Source organism: Notolabrus celidotus, unplaced genomic scaffold, assembly GCF_009762535.1.
Source record: "Notolabrus celidotus isolate fNotCel1 unplaced genomic scaffold, fNotCel1.pri scaffold_559_arrow_ctg1, whole genome shotgun sequence".
In the NCBI taxonomy this organism is placed as follows: Eukaryota; Metazoa; Chordata; class Actinopteri; order Labriformes; family Labridae; genus Notolabrus; species Notolabrus celidotus.
The window spans coordinates 1-12,157 of NW_023260358.1; the positions used below are offsets into that span (position 1 = coordinate 1).

General features: G+C 40.7%; 1 long non-coding RNA gene across 3 annotated transcripts; it reads right to left on the reverse strand.

The window, feature by feature from the left end:
• Positions 1–5,466: 5,466 nt before the first annotated feature.
• Positions 5,467–12,151, reverse strand: LOC117809912. Of its 3 annotated transcripts, none has more exons than XR_004630642.1 (8): positions 12,057–12,151; positions 11,523–11,621; positions 10,518–10,655; positions 10,287–10,388; positions 9,715–9,832; positions 8,610–8,723; positions 8,241–8,357; positions 5,467–6,265 (listed from the first exon to the last, which is right to left on the reverse strand). It is a non-coding gene; the product is annotated as an uncharacterized LOC117809912 (long non-coding RNA). The 3 variants fall into 3 exon arrangements; XR_004630640.1 differs by having other exon boundaries at positions 9,715–9,868; XR_004630641.1 differs by lacking the exon at positions 11,523–11,621 and having other exon boundaries at positions 5,468–6,265; positions 9,715–9,868.
• Positions 12,152–12,157: the final 6 nt, after the last annotated feature.

Here is a 12,157-nt window from a genome sequence, read left to right on the forward strand (position 1 = left end):
AGGAGGAAGGAAGGAAGTAAGGAAGGAAGAAAGAAAGAAAGGATGAATAACAGACCCCAAAAAGGAATCTACAGCAGAGATCCAGAGGAACCTACGAGACAAGGGAGCTCAGGGACTCCAGAAAGGTCTATGGTTAGTAACTTTAATGGGACAGGAAGAGTTAAAGTGAGAGACAGGCAGAGAGAGGAGAGAGAGGGAAAGACAGGATCCCAGTGTGTCAGTCTAAGCCTATAGCAGCAGAACTAAGACCTGGTCCAAGCCTGATCCAGCTCTAACTATAAGCTTTATCAAAAAGGAAAGTTTGAAGCCTACTCTTAAAAGTAGAGAGGGTGTCTGCCTCCCGGACCCTGACTGGTAGATGATTCCAAAGGAGAGGGGCCTGATAACTGAAGGCTCTACCTCCCATACTACTTTTAGAGACACTCATATCCTCCCAGGAGGTCAAAGAGCTTGTAACGTTCCTCTTCAGTGTCTGTGTCTGAGAGATGTGGTCTCTCTTCCTGGTTCTACTCAGTACTGGAGCTGCAGCGTTTGGACCAGCTTAGAGTCTGATTAGAACATGTGTTTCTGCTTTAAGTCCACATGTTGAATAACTTGCAGCACTTCTATCTAAAGTTGTTAAACTCTGATTCAGTCGTCAGCACAGAGTTCAGATTGAAGCAGTTCCTCCTGGACGCCTGTGATTACCGTGAAGTGGGTCTGACCTTGGTTTAATGCAAACGAGGAAGAGGCCAGAAAGCTTTCTATTGACCCGTGCACAGAAAAAGAAAAGGCAGCAGCAGTCGATACCACCTCTGCTTAAACTGATCCAAACATCCCATCAGTCCGTCTGGATCAGAAGAGAACTGTGGAGTGAGTACTTAGTGAGCTAAAGAGCCCCTACAGTAAATAACCTCCGCCTGCCGATACGTCACTTACTTTTAAAATCTGAAGTATGGGCCAAACGCTCCGGCGTTTCCACGACCTACAGCGCAGCTGAGAGGAGCTTTTAGCGTCGGAGCTAATTTAAATCAAGTATTAACCCAGCTGGAGGTGTGGAGTGAAGGGCCACTTCAACCTACACAACGCTCTTATGAATATTTACACATTAAACCGTCTGCTGCTGCTGCTGGAGGGGGGATGATGGAGAGGATGAGCAGTGTGTTAGCAGGGCAGCAGTGTGTGTGTGTGTGTGTGTGTGTGTGTGTGTGTGTGTGTGCAAAAGGATGCAAAGTTTCATCTTCTATGTGTGTACAGGTCTTTTGGAGATGTAAGCCTCTAATAGTTCCTGATAAGATGAGTAAGAGATGATGTTCCTGTTCAGTTGTTTTATGTAATTTGACATAAAAGCTGACAAAAGAAACGTCGGCTACAGAAGGAACAATGTGGAGTTTAGTCTTCCAGTCTGCATGTGTTTTGTGGACCTGAAGGAGGCCTACGATCATGTCTCTAAAGGTGCATTTCAACCAAGAGTCCCGGGGTCTTTTAGCCCCCAGAACTACTTCCCCCTGAACTAAAAGGTTCCTGGTCCCCCATTGTTGTCTGCGTTTGGACCGTGGGCTGAAGTCCCGGGTAGATTGTGTAAATCAGGCCAGTGACGTATGGAGGAAAAAAAAGTAAATGCACTACACCACCAGACCAGTAGAGGGCAGTAACACAAAGAGGAATACCATTCATCACAGATGACACCATAGAAGCAGACGGACAGGCAGGTATCATTCTGAGCAACACAACAGTTAGCCTGTTAGCATGAAGAGACTCAGCTGGTCTGTTTTAGATGGTGCTATATTTCATCACAGATGGAAAAAACAATGACTGGGAATGGTTTTTGAAAAAATTTGACCCAAAAAAATTTGACAAAAAAAGTTTGACCCAAAAAAATTTGACCCAAAAAAATTTGACTAAAAAAAATCTGACAAAAAAAATCTGACAAAAAAAATTTTGACAAAAAAAAAAATTGACAAAAAAAATTTGACAAAAAAAATTTGACAAAAAAAGTTTGACCCAAAAAATTTGACCAAAAAAATTTGACAAAAAAAACGATTTGACAAAAAAATTGAAAAAAAAAATTTGAAAAAAAAATTTTGAAAAATAAATTTTGAAAAAGAAAAAATTTGGAAAAAAAAATTTTACAAAAAAATTTTACAAAAAAAACAAAAAATTGAAAAAACAAAATTTGACAAAAAAAAATAAAATAAAAAGCGCACGTAGTTCAGGGGTAAAGTTCCTCCTTAGGTTGTGAGACTGTCGCTGGGAGCCATCCGGTCCCTTCATGACCGAACTGAGAGCTTGGTCTGGATCCTCTGGCACAAAGTCCGACTCTTTGTGCTCGTTGGACTTCAGCAGGGTTCCCTCTTGCCACAGATCCTGTTTGTGACCCTCGTGCAGGATCTCCAGGTGCAGCCAGGTGTCAAGGGTTTCCGGTTTGTGGGTCTCAAAGTATGGTCTCTGCTTTCTGCAGATGATGTGGTTCTGTTCAGGTCTTCAGGTTGGGCCTTGGGGAAAGCGGTTGGGATGAGGGTCAGCCCCTCTCAATCTGAGGCCATGGTTATCTCCTGGTGCATTGCTTCCTCTGGATGGGGAGTGAGTCTTAGCCTCGGGCAAAGGAGTTCAAGTGTCTCAGGGTCTAGTTCTCATGATGGATCATGAGGCTGACAGGCCGGTTGTGTATAATCAGCAGTAACGAGGGCGTCGTGGTGAAGAGGGGGCCGAGCCTCCAGGCGATCCAACCCTCATCCATCACGGTCAGGAGCTTTGGTTCAATCTCAGAGACCAGACCAGGAGCTTGGAGTAGAGTCTCTATACTCCCTCACATTGAGAGGAGCCAGTAGAGATGATCCGGGCATCAGTTCAGGACGCCTCCGGGGCGCCTCTCTCTGGAGGTTCAGCAGGCATATCAAACTGGAAGGAAACCCCGGGGTAGACTCAGAGCGGGCTCGAGGGATTATATCCCATCTGACCCGGGAGAGGCTTCAGAGTCCTGCAGGAGGAGCTGGAAGAAGTTGGGTTGAGGGATGTTGGGCTGATTTGCTTCATGTGGGAGTGGATGGATGGATGATGCTTTGGTGTCAGAAGAAGAAGACAACATTTATGTTGCATCACAAAGAGACTTAGAGTCCACAGACAGTTTCATGCTTTCATTCTGTTTCTGCAAACCTCTCTGAGAGAAGCTTTGTTTTTATTCAGCGTTGTGTAAACGAATGACTGGAGTTATTCATGCAAACACATCCTGCAAAGATTTACACATGGTGCATTTGACTTTTAAAGAGGTCTGCACAAAGTCAGACACGGGGCTGGTGCTTGTTGGCCGGGCAGAGGAGGGTTTCCAATTCAGGGTCTCAAAATGCCAGACCTGAGAGAATAACATGGAGCCGCCACCCTGTGGGCCCACCACTCACAGGGGTAGGCATGGGGGTTGGGTTTGCAGGAGGCCGGGTGGCGGCCCGGGTATAAGACCTTGGCAGCATATAAGGGATTATATCTCCCGCCTGGTCTGGGATCACCTCAGGATTCCCCAGGAGGAGCTGGAAAGCGTTGCAGGGGGGAGGGATGTCTGGTTCAGTTATCTTGGATTGCTACCCGACCCCGGGTAAGAGGAAGAAAATCTCAAAATCATCTCTGCTTCTGCAGAGGATGTGATGTTTGATGTATCTTTTGCCCTGATAAATGGGTTGCAGTACAACTTTGTTGTGCAATCAGAATAAATATATATCTGTCAATCTGCACCTGCAGGTTTAGTTACAGGAAAACTGGCACACATGGTCTCTCTTTGCAGAGAAGGATCACATGGTTCTGTTTGTATCGCTCCCTCTTTTTCTGTGTGAGCAATATCTGTTGAATGTCCTGACTGAGCTGATCTCATCTTTCCTTGATATTACAAGAAGTGTCTTCAGTGTTTGAATCACAGTCATGGCTCTAACACTGTGTGGACAAACCCCTGAATCAAAGAAGGAAACAGACACACAAAGAGTTAATGTTGATTAGAGAGAGGCGTGAGGAGAGGGGACAGGTGGTGAGGAGTGTGCAGAAGAAGCCCCAGAGGACAGGTGAGGGATGTCAGAGCCTCAGAGTGTTTGATGAACACACAGTGAGTGTGAAGAGGAGGAAGAGGAGGAAGAGGAGGAAGAAGAGGAAGTAACAGCTGCCTCTGTGACAGTAATGACTCAGACGTCTCAACACAAACAGCTCTCTTATTCTTACCTCTCTGTACGAGCAGCTCTGAGATGATAAACAGGCTGATTAGCTCCACTCTCTCTCTCTCTCTTTAATAAGTTCAATAAATAATCAGCACAAAGTCCAATGAGTGTGTTTCCTCCTGAGCTGCTGCGAGGTGATGAATGTTTCTGACGCCGTCCTCCAGCGGCGCCGTGAAGAAGAAAAAATAAAACCGCTTAAAAGTCATAAAATCAGTCCGAACACGATGATTAGCTGCTGCAGACTGCAGGAGCTGCATTTTCAATTCTGATTACTGAGAAGGAAACAGACGCTCAGGGCAGTAAAGTATGTACGTACATGACACACACACACACACACACACATACTCGTATTTGCCACTTTGCGGGGCCCCAAGTTTTTTACCCAATTGTGGGACCCACCCTTTCCAGTGGTCCCAGACTGCTGTAAAAATCAGGCAAGCTTAAAAAAAATTAACAAAATTTTCAGTGACTTCAGTTAATCCAAATTCTAAACTTTTTTCTCTGTGCTAGTTTTTTGGCTACTTATGGGACCCCGTTTCTAGCATTCGTCACTTGTGGGATCCACTTCCACACACACACAATATTTCTAGCCTTTATATCTTAGCAGGGACCATTAACTAAATGGAGATATCAGTTGTTTCTTTAGTTTGTTTTTTATTACCAAACCAAGTGCAGGGCTGCATCAGAGGTTTACATTCAGATTTACATCCTGCATCTCCTCTCCTCACATTAGGTAGACACGGCAGTGAAGTGATGATTAAAAAACAATCACCCGCTGAAAACTCTCTAAAGTATGGTGACTTTTCTTGACAAACGAACCCCTTATCTTATTTAAGGTTAACATTTTTCATTCTGGAACTACCATCGGTCATTTTTTTTACAGAAAACATTCCCTAAAATGAACTCTGCAACACATTTTGTCTTCAGTGAGCATGTGTTGTTTGTGGATAAAGATAGAGTGACTGTCAGACAATATTTGCATTTTAAATGTTAATAATACAAACTAAGGTCTGAGTAAAGTTAACAACAAAAACAGCTCTGTCTAAACCAACTTATGATGACTGGAGGCAATGGCTAAAACAACAACTACACATTGTGTATTTAACTTAAAAAATGTAATTAACTACACATAATGCAATTACTTTAGTGTAATAAAAGCTCATTATGTTATAATCTGAACATACTACAAAACAATTAACACATTACATTACAACAGCGTAATGTGCCTGATGAAATAAGCTACATTATTAAAAAGTTATAATATAAAGTAAGCCAGAGTTTTGTTATTTTGAGAAAAAAGTACAAAAAAAATTGCTGCATGCTTAGTTTATGTTATAATTTTCTCATAATGTAATAACTGATAACATGTATGCAGAAAACTGTTAATGCTGCAAATCAAGTGCTGAGTATTACAATGAGCTTTGGTAACAGGAAAACAGCTCCTTGTGTTGATAAAAACACAACATAATAACATAAAAACATGATAACATTGGAGACTTTGACGTGCTTTAGTATTTGAGACGTCCTTACCGGAGGTAAAACAGAGCACAAACATGTTTTCAGATCCTCTTCAGTCTCAGCTATATGAAGTAGATTATGATATAAACATATTTTAACATAAAGTGGTTAAATTTATGACTACTGTAACACATTCCCTAAATCATTTCAGGAATAAATACAGCCAGACTGAGTGGGACATTGGTGCACCTGAGCTCAGTTTATGTCATAATGCAAGAATCTATTTTATATGTGTGAGACTTCAGAGAATATAAAAACATTGTTGAGCTTTGTTTTGCTTCCAGTAGGGCTATGTCAAATATTATAGAACTTCCTCCTACTAGCCTATCTTTTACCTTGTTCAGTGAAACACTTTCACTCTATTTTTCTTCGCAGAGAAGAAATTCGATTTTTAATAAAGTATTTCACTGCCCTCCAGTCTCGGCTCTTCAGAGCTTGAGGTTCTGCAGTGATGCAGCGCTGACAGTCCTCCTTCCCTGGGACTTGCGCCATCACAATGAATTTCTTTAAATGTCGTCGTACTGCAGCACATTCTTCTGGTGTCCAGTTTCTTTTAACAGCAGTTTGTTTACCTAAATGGGCATAAAAAGGACAAGTTACAGAGTTTTGAGAATTTTAAATCATAACTAGAACTGAAACAATATCAGATTGATTCCATTGGTCATCCAATGAAGTACTGACTTGGTTGAGAGACCATACAGGACTCTCCCACAGTCAGAAAAATATACATAGTTTTACCAACCATTAACTAAATGGGTGCCTTATAGCTCTTTTACACACAACCCACTAGGTGTCACAGAACTAAAACCTAATAAACCCAAGGTGATGGAGGTCTTTTAAGTTAGCTTATCCATGGTTTAGTCAACCCCAGATTTAAAATATTATGCAGTCATTTTAGTTCCCAGGCTGACAGTAGTGCCATACCAATGATGACCCTGTGAAGGAGGTGGTCTATACTCTTCATGCTGAGCTTCTGGCTGTAGACCCTACTATGTGCTAATGAATGTTCACAAATGCAAAGTGTTGTTCATCCACATGCAGAAAAAAAAATCAAAAAGGCTTCAGTTTTTGTTGTACTCCTACCTGTGTTCAGAACTTCTGACATGTCCCCTTTATTAAAATGATGTCCTTCATTTCCCTTTTAGTCACTGAATTCATCCATGAAATAATTCACCAAATAGACAAACATCTTAAAAGGAATCAAGTTAATCCCATGTCACTGTCTACCTACTGGGTGTGCAGTGTTTCCACTGCCACACGCAAAACATAACCCACGACTTTTGTGACTTACCCAGACAGCCTTACCCTGGTGCCCCACACATGCATTACAGAATTCAGCGCAGGTGAGGCAAGTAAACTGAGTAGTTTAAGTAAGCTATGCTGTGTCAAGTATTAAGAGAAAATAAACTGATAAAATGATGTAGTCCAAGTTAAAGTAATTATAAACATGTTTCCAGATCTATGGCTCCAAGTTAGAATTCAGCTGAGGGATTTCTGGTTTTTAAACTGCTGTAATTGGCTTTTTAATTCAACTCATAGACATTGTGCTCTAGTTACTTAAAGCACAACAAAGATGAGACTGCTGAATACTAACAGGGACTCAAAGGAGAGTGTTTCCCCAAAGCGTGTAGAGCTTATACTGTATATCAATGGCAGTCATTAGGTGAATTTACTTTCTATATTTTCTGAAGTGAAGCTATTCTTTCTACTGCATAAGGTAAAGATAACTGTAAATCCAATAGGTTTAACATGTCTGACCACATTTTATTACACTAGGCATGTCCAAGATGGCGACCCAAGTCTTTCTTGGTTCAAATCTCACTTTTCAATTGTTTTGGTGAACTTATTTCAGCCATTTAGTGAGCTTGTATTTTTTCCTTGATTCAAAGATATCTTAATATCAGTTAAAAAACTTGGGAACAAATGTTGAAGCTTTTCAACATGGAGGATTTTACAGATAATTAACAAATCTGTTTAATCCCACAACTCACCACAGTTCTCCTAGCTTTAAATACATGCATATTTAGGGCTATCTCCCTCCCTCACCTGTGGTTTTCACAGCCTTAAAACTTTATCATGTAATAGAAATCCGTGTAGCCTATGTGATACCATGATGCAGATACCAGAGCTTCAAGCTTGTCTATAAATCACAATACACATTCACAATCCACAACTACATGAAACTTAAATGTGTCTATTCCTTTGACTTAGCAACCCACAGTTTGTGGGATTGCATATCTGTTCATTCACTATTTTGATGAATTTAATGACTTTTGCAGTGAAAAGAAAAGTATGACCAACCATTTCATAAAGGAAACAAGTCAGAGTTATGAAAAAACAAGAACAAATTTTGTTGAGAATTAAATTTAGTGGATTTAGTTCCTGCACCTCTGATTGCAACAGATAGTTACAGGCTAACTTGGTCTGCTAGAAGTTTTTTGGTTTTTTTTGTGTTCTCCATCTATCTAGCTTACTACACACTAGGCCTTAAAGTTGCATATTAAATGTCACACAGTCAAATAACCTGCCTTGTTCTTCTTAACTTACTTCTCTTTTTTGCAAACTTCCTCCTATGGTTTTGGGCAGACGCTGTAGGGATGCTTTTTTGCAGTGATGCGGTGCTTGCCTCATCTTCTGATTCCTGGGCTTCTGCCATCCTGGCTTCTGATAACAGAAAATAGTTTAAACAAATAAACAAGACAGCTATTGACTAAAATATGAATATAAAGTAGCTCTCAGTAAGCTGGCTGCATTTTGGTCTTTGCATACCTTGTTTTGTCATTGTGACAACTATGAAATTGTAGTGATAGACAGTAAAGATTTATAGAATTATATAATTATTACATGGTGACTGTGTCTTTTACAGATAAATGGACAGAATTCGTCCATTAACCTGCCTTATTCTTCTCAGCTCACCTCTAGTTTTTGCAGAACTTCTCTGGTTTTGGGCAGACGCTGCAGAGGTGCTGGCTGGCAGTGACATCATACTGTCCTCATCTTCTGACTCCTGTGCCTCTGTAATGCTAGCAACTGTGTACAAAGAGAGGCCATTTTTAAAAAGCAATCGTGCAATGAGGAGGCCACTGAGACCTTGCAAGACAATGAGTGCACTGACTGGGAAATGCTCATCTCCCAGACAAGTATGGCAGAAGCTATTGATGTTCTCACAAATTATATTATCTTTGTGAACACATAGTTATTGTATTAAAAGTGATAATGATAAGAATCCAGGACCACTAACAATTTGAAAGACACAAAAAAGAAATCAGCTTTTGCTTCAGGCAACAGGACTGAGGCTGAACTTATTCAAGGCAGGCTAAATAATGAAATAGTACAGGAATTATCAGACAAAGGTTTTCCGAGAGGCCAAAACCAGGGATCTCTGGAAAGGTGTTAAGACATTTGCTGGCCTTCCAAACACTGAAGTCCAAACTATGCACAGCTTCAAACTGGAGTGGGAGGAACTGAGTACCAACCTTGTGTACAACGTGCCTGCTTACACTGATATATGTAGAGTTTTCACCCAAGGGATATTGAGGGGGTGCTCAAGAGAATACATGTGAATAAAGCCCCTGTTCCTGACAATATAAGCAGATGCCTGTTCGGAGCTCGACTATAACTGACATTGGAGGTAAAGGGCAGTAAACTAAGCATGTTTAAGGGTGTAGATATCTTGTCAACCCCATCAACGACAAGCTTATTCTGAAGAGCAGCAGTAAACTGTTATTCTAGAGTTTCTTGGCCAGCCAAAAGTATTCTGAGCTTTCTATGGATGCTTTGTGGAACCTTTATCAACCCTTTAACAACCCAGTGTGGTTTGGTTCAATAAGTGCTGAACTGAACCCCTTGAACAAGATTGTGAGGACAAGTAACAAGATCATCAGACAGGGACAGGAGCTTCTCAGCAGCATCCACAAGAGACTTACAGGAATACCTCATAAATTGCAGAAGAAAACACATACCCAACACCCACTAGGCCCCCATGTCCTAGTTATTGGCAGTTAAAGTGTCAGAGCCATACCTGAATGCTTTTTGTCCTTCTCAGCTTTGGAACAACTTCAATGTCTGATTGCACATCGGAATGGTCCTTTATGGAATCCGCATCATCGGTTTCTTCCACAATACTCTCATTTGAATCACTAAGAGGTTGACAAAAAATCTTGTAATGTCTCCATCTACAAATGAGAGTTGTGTTGGGTGAAGGTTATCTCTTTTTGTTTAGTGATACAAACCTAAATGTTAGAAGGAAATACTCTAGTTATGTCAGAAAAATTAGAAAATTTATCCCAATATGTTGTCAAATGTGGAGGTAAGAATTAAAAAGGCACACTGTTTGCAGAAATGTACTGAAATGTTTGAGAAAATATGAATGGAATGAATATTTACGACTAAAAGGGCAGCACCTACAAAAAAACAACACCAAGCTCACCAACTAGAGCAACAGACGTGCAATTATGACTATCTGACCAATTATATGTATGTCTGACAGTGCAGTTAGTAAAAGAGGTATTCAGTTTGGAAGGTTTTAACCTTTAAGTGATAATACAGAGCAATAACAAAGAGTCTTTCAGGACAGCAACAGCCTCCACTCACCCTTTGTGAAGCCATCTCAGACTTGGACTGAGTTGAAGGGCCCTCTGTACCGTCATCACTTGAATCGTAGAGATCATCAGAAAAATCTGGAACTGTTTTCATCTGCAGAGTGATATTATGGTGCGGTTATACATTTTTGTTTGCATTTATCAAAATCAATTACAGGGAAAAGATTAAAAGGGTAAATGACTGATCAATAAATTATTGGTATTTTAAGTGTCAAGGGCATACCAGAATGCTTTTTGTCCTTCTCAACTTTGGAACAACTTCATCACAGTGTGGACCCAATGGCTGGTCATTTAAACAATTCTCATTGCTTTCATCACTGTCGGAATAATCCACCAGGGATGATCCTCTGACAGTAAATTCCTAAACATCATAAAGACAAAATAATCAGGTGGGTTGAGCATAACATCTCTTATAAACACTGCGGTGCAGTTACCACAAGCAGACTATACATATTTCACTCCAACTGTGCTGGGCTGTTAGCACCAGTGTTTGTGATTTAGCTGTTATTTGTAATGAGGCACAGGTAATTATGAAAAAGCCTGTTTTTTCAAAAGTGCAAAAGTTGCCCAATCCTTTAGTACAACAGTCCCTCAGTATCGACAAAAAGCTAAAAGATATATTCCTGGACGTAAAAATATTCAAGAGTTAGAAAGTTTTGCGTATGTGATGAGATTTTTCTAATAAGCATAAAACTTTTAGCCATACAGAATTATTTTTCTAGGAGTCTCATAAACTCTCACAACATCAGAAAAGAGGCTGCACAGTTCTTATTCCAAAAAGTTTTCTTCATCATGCAGCAGTTTAGAAAGTGTAAAATAAGAACAGGGAATAATTATGGTAACTTTAATAGTGAGAGGTGTCACCCATTGAGAAATAATTACAGAAAGAGAGATCCACATAATGGGCCCCATGAGGGTCATTCTTAGAGGTCTCCCTATCATGACATCACAAAGAGGCCCAAATGGGATCTCACTTCAATATATTTCTTCAGTATGCAGCAGCTCAGAAAGTGCATTACTTGTAGTGTAAATACTTAAGTTTTGATGGTGAGAAGTGTTTCCTGTAGGTTCACAATCACTAAAAAAGCAGTTCATACGGAGGACCCCATGAGGACATGAACTGAAACTTGTGTGTGTGTGTGACCAAATGGCAGTCAAATAGAAACTAGTCTGTCAAGTTAATAGTGTACCCTGTACTGAACTCAAACACATTCATTCTTTCCATTACCTTTGGGCTAGCATCATCATCATCATCGTGGGAAGATAGATTAACAGGAAGCACAGCCATCTCTTCTTCTGCTGCTGCAGGAGCCTGCTTGTATGTCACCTGGTGTTTAGATATAGAACAAGATGTTAGGGCCCCATGAGGGTCATTCTTAGAGGTCTCCCTATCATGACATCACAAAAGAGGCCTAAAATGGGATCTCACTTCAAAATATTTTCTTCAGTATGCAGCAGCTCAGAAAGTGCATTATTTGTAGTGTAAATACTTAAGTTCTGATGGTGAGAAGTGTTTTCTGTAGGTTCACAATCACTAAAAAAGCAGTTCATACGGAGGGCCCCATGAGGACCTGAACTGAAACTTGTGTGTGTGTGGAAGAGAACAGTTGGAAAAATCCTTTGCATGAAGAGTAACATACAGGGCCCCATGAGGACATGAACTGAAACATGTGTGTGACCAAATGGCATTCAAATAGAAACTCGTCTGTCAAGTTAATAGTGTACCCTGTACTGACTCAAACACATTCATTCTTTCCATTACCTTTGGGCTAGCATCATCATCATCATCGTGGGAAGATAGATTAACAGGAAGCACAGCCATCTCTTCTTCTGCTGCTGCAGGAGCCTGCTTGTATGTCACCT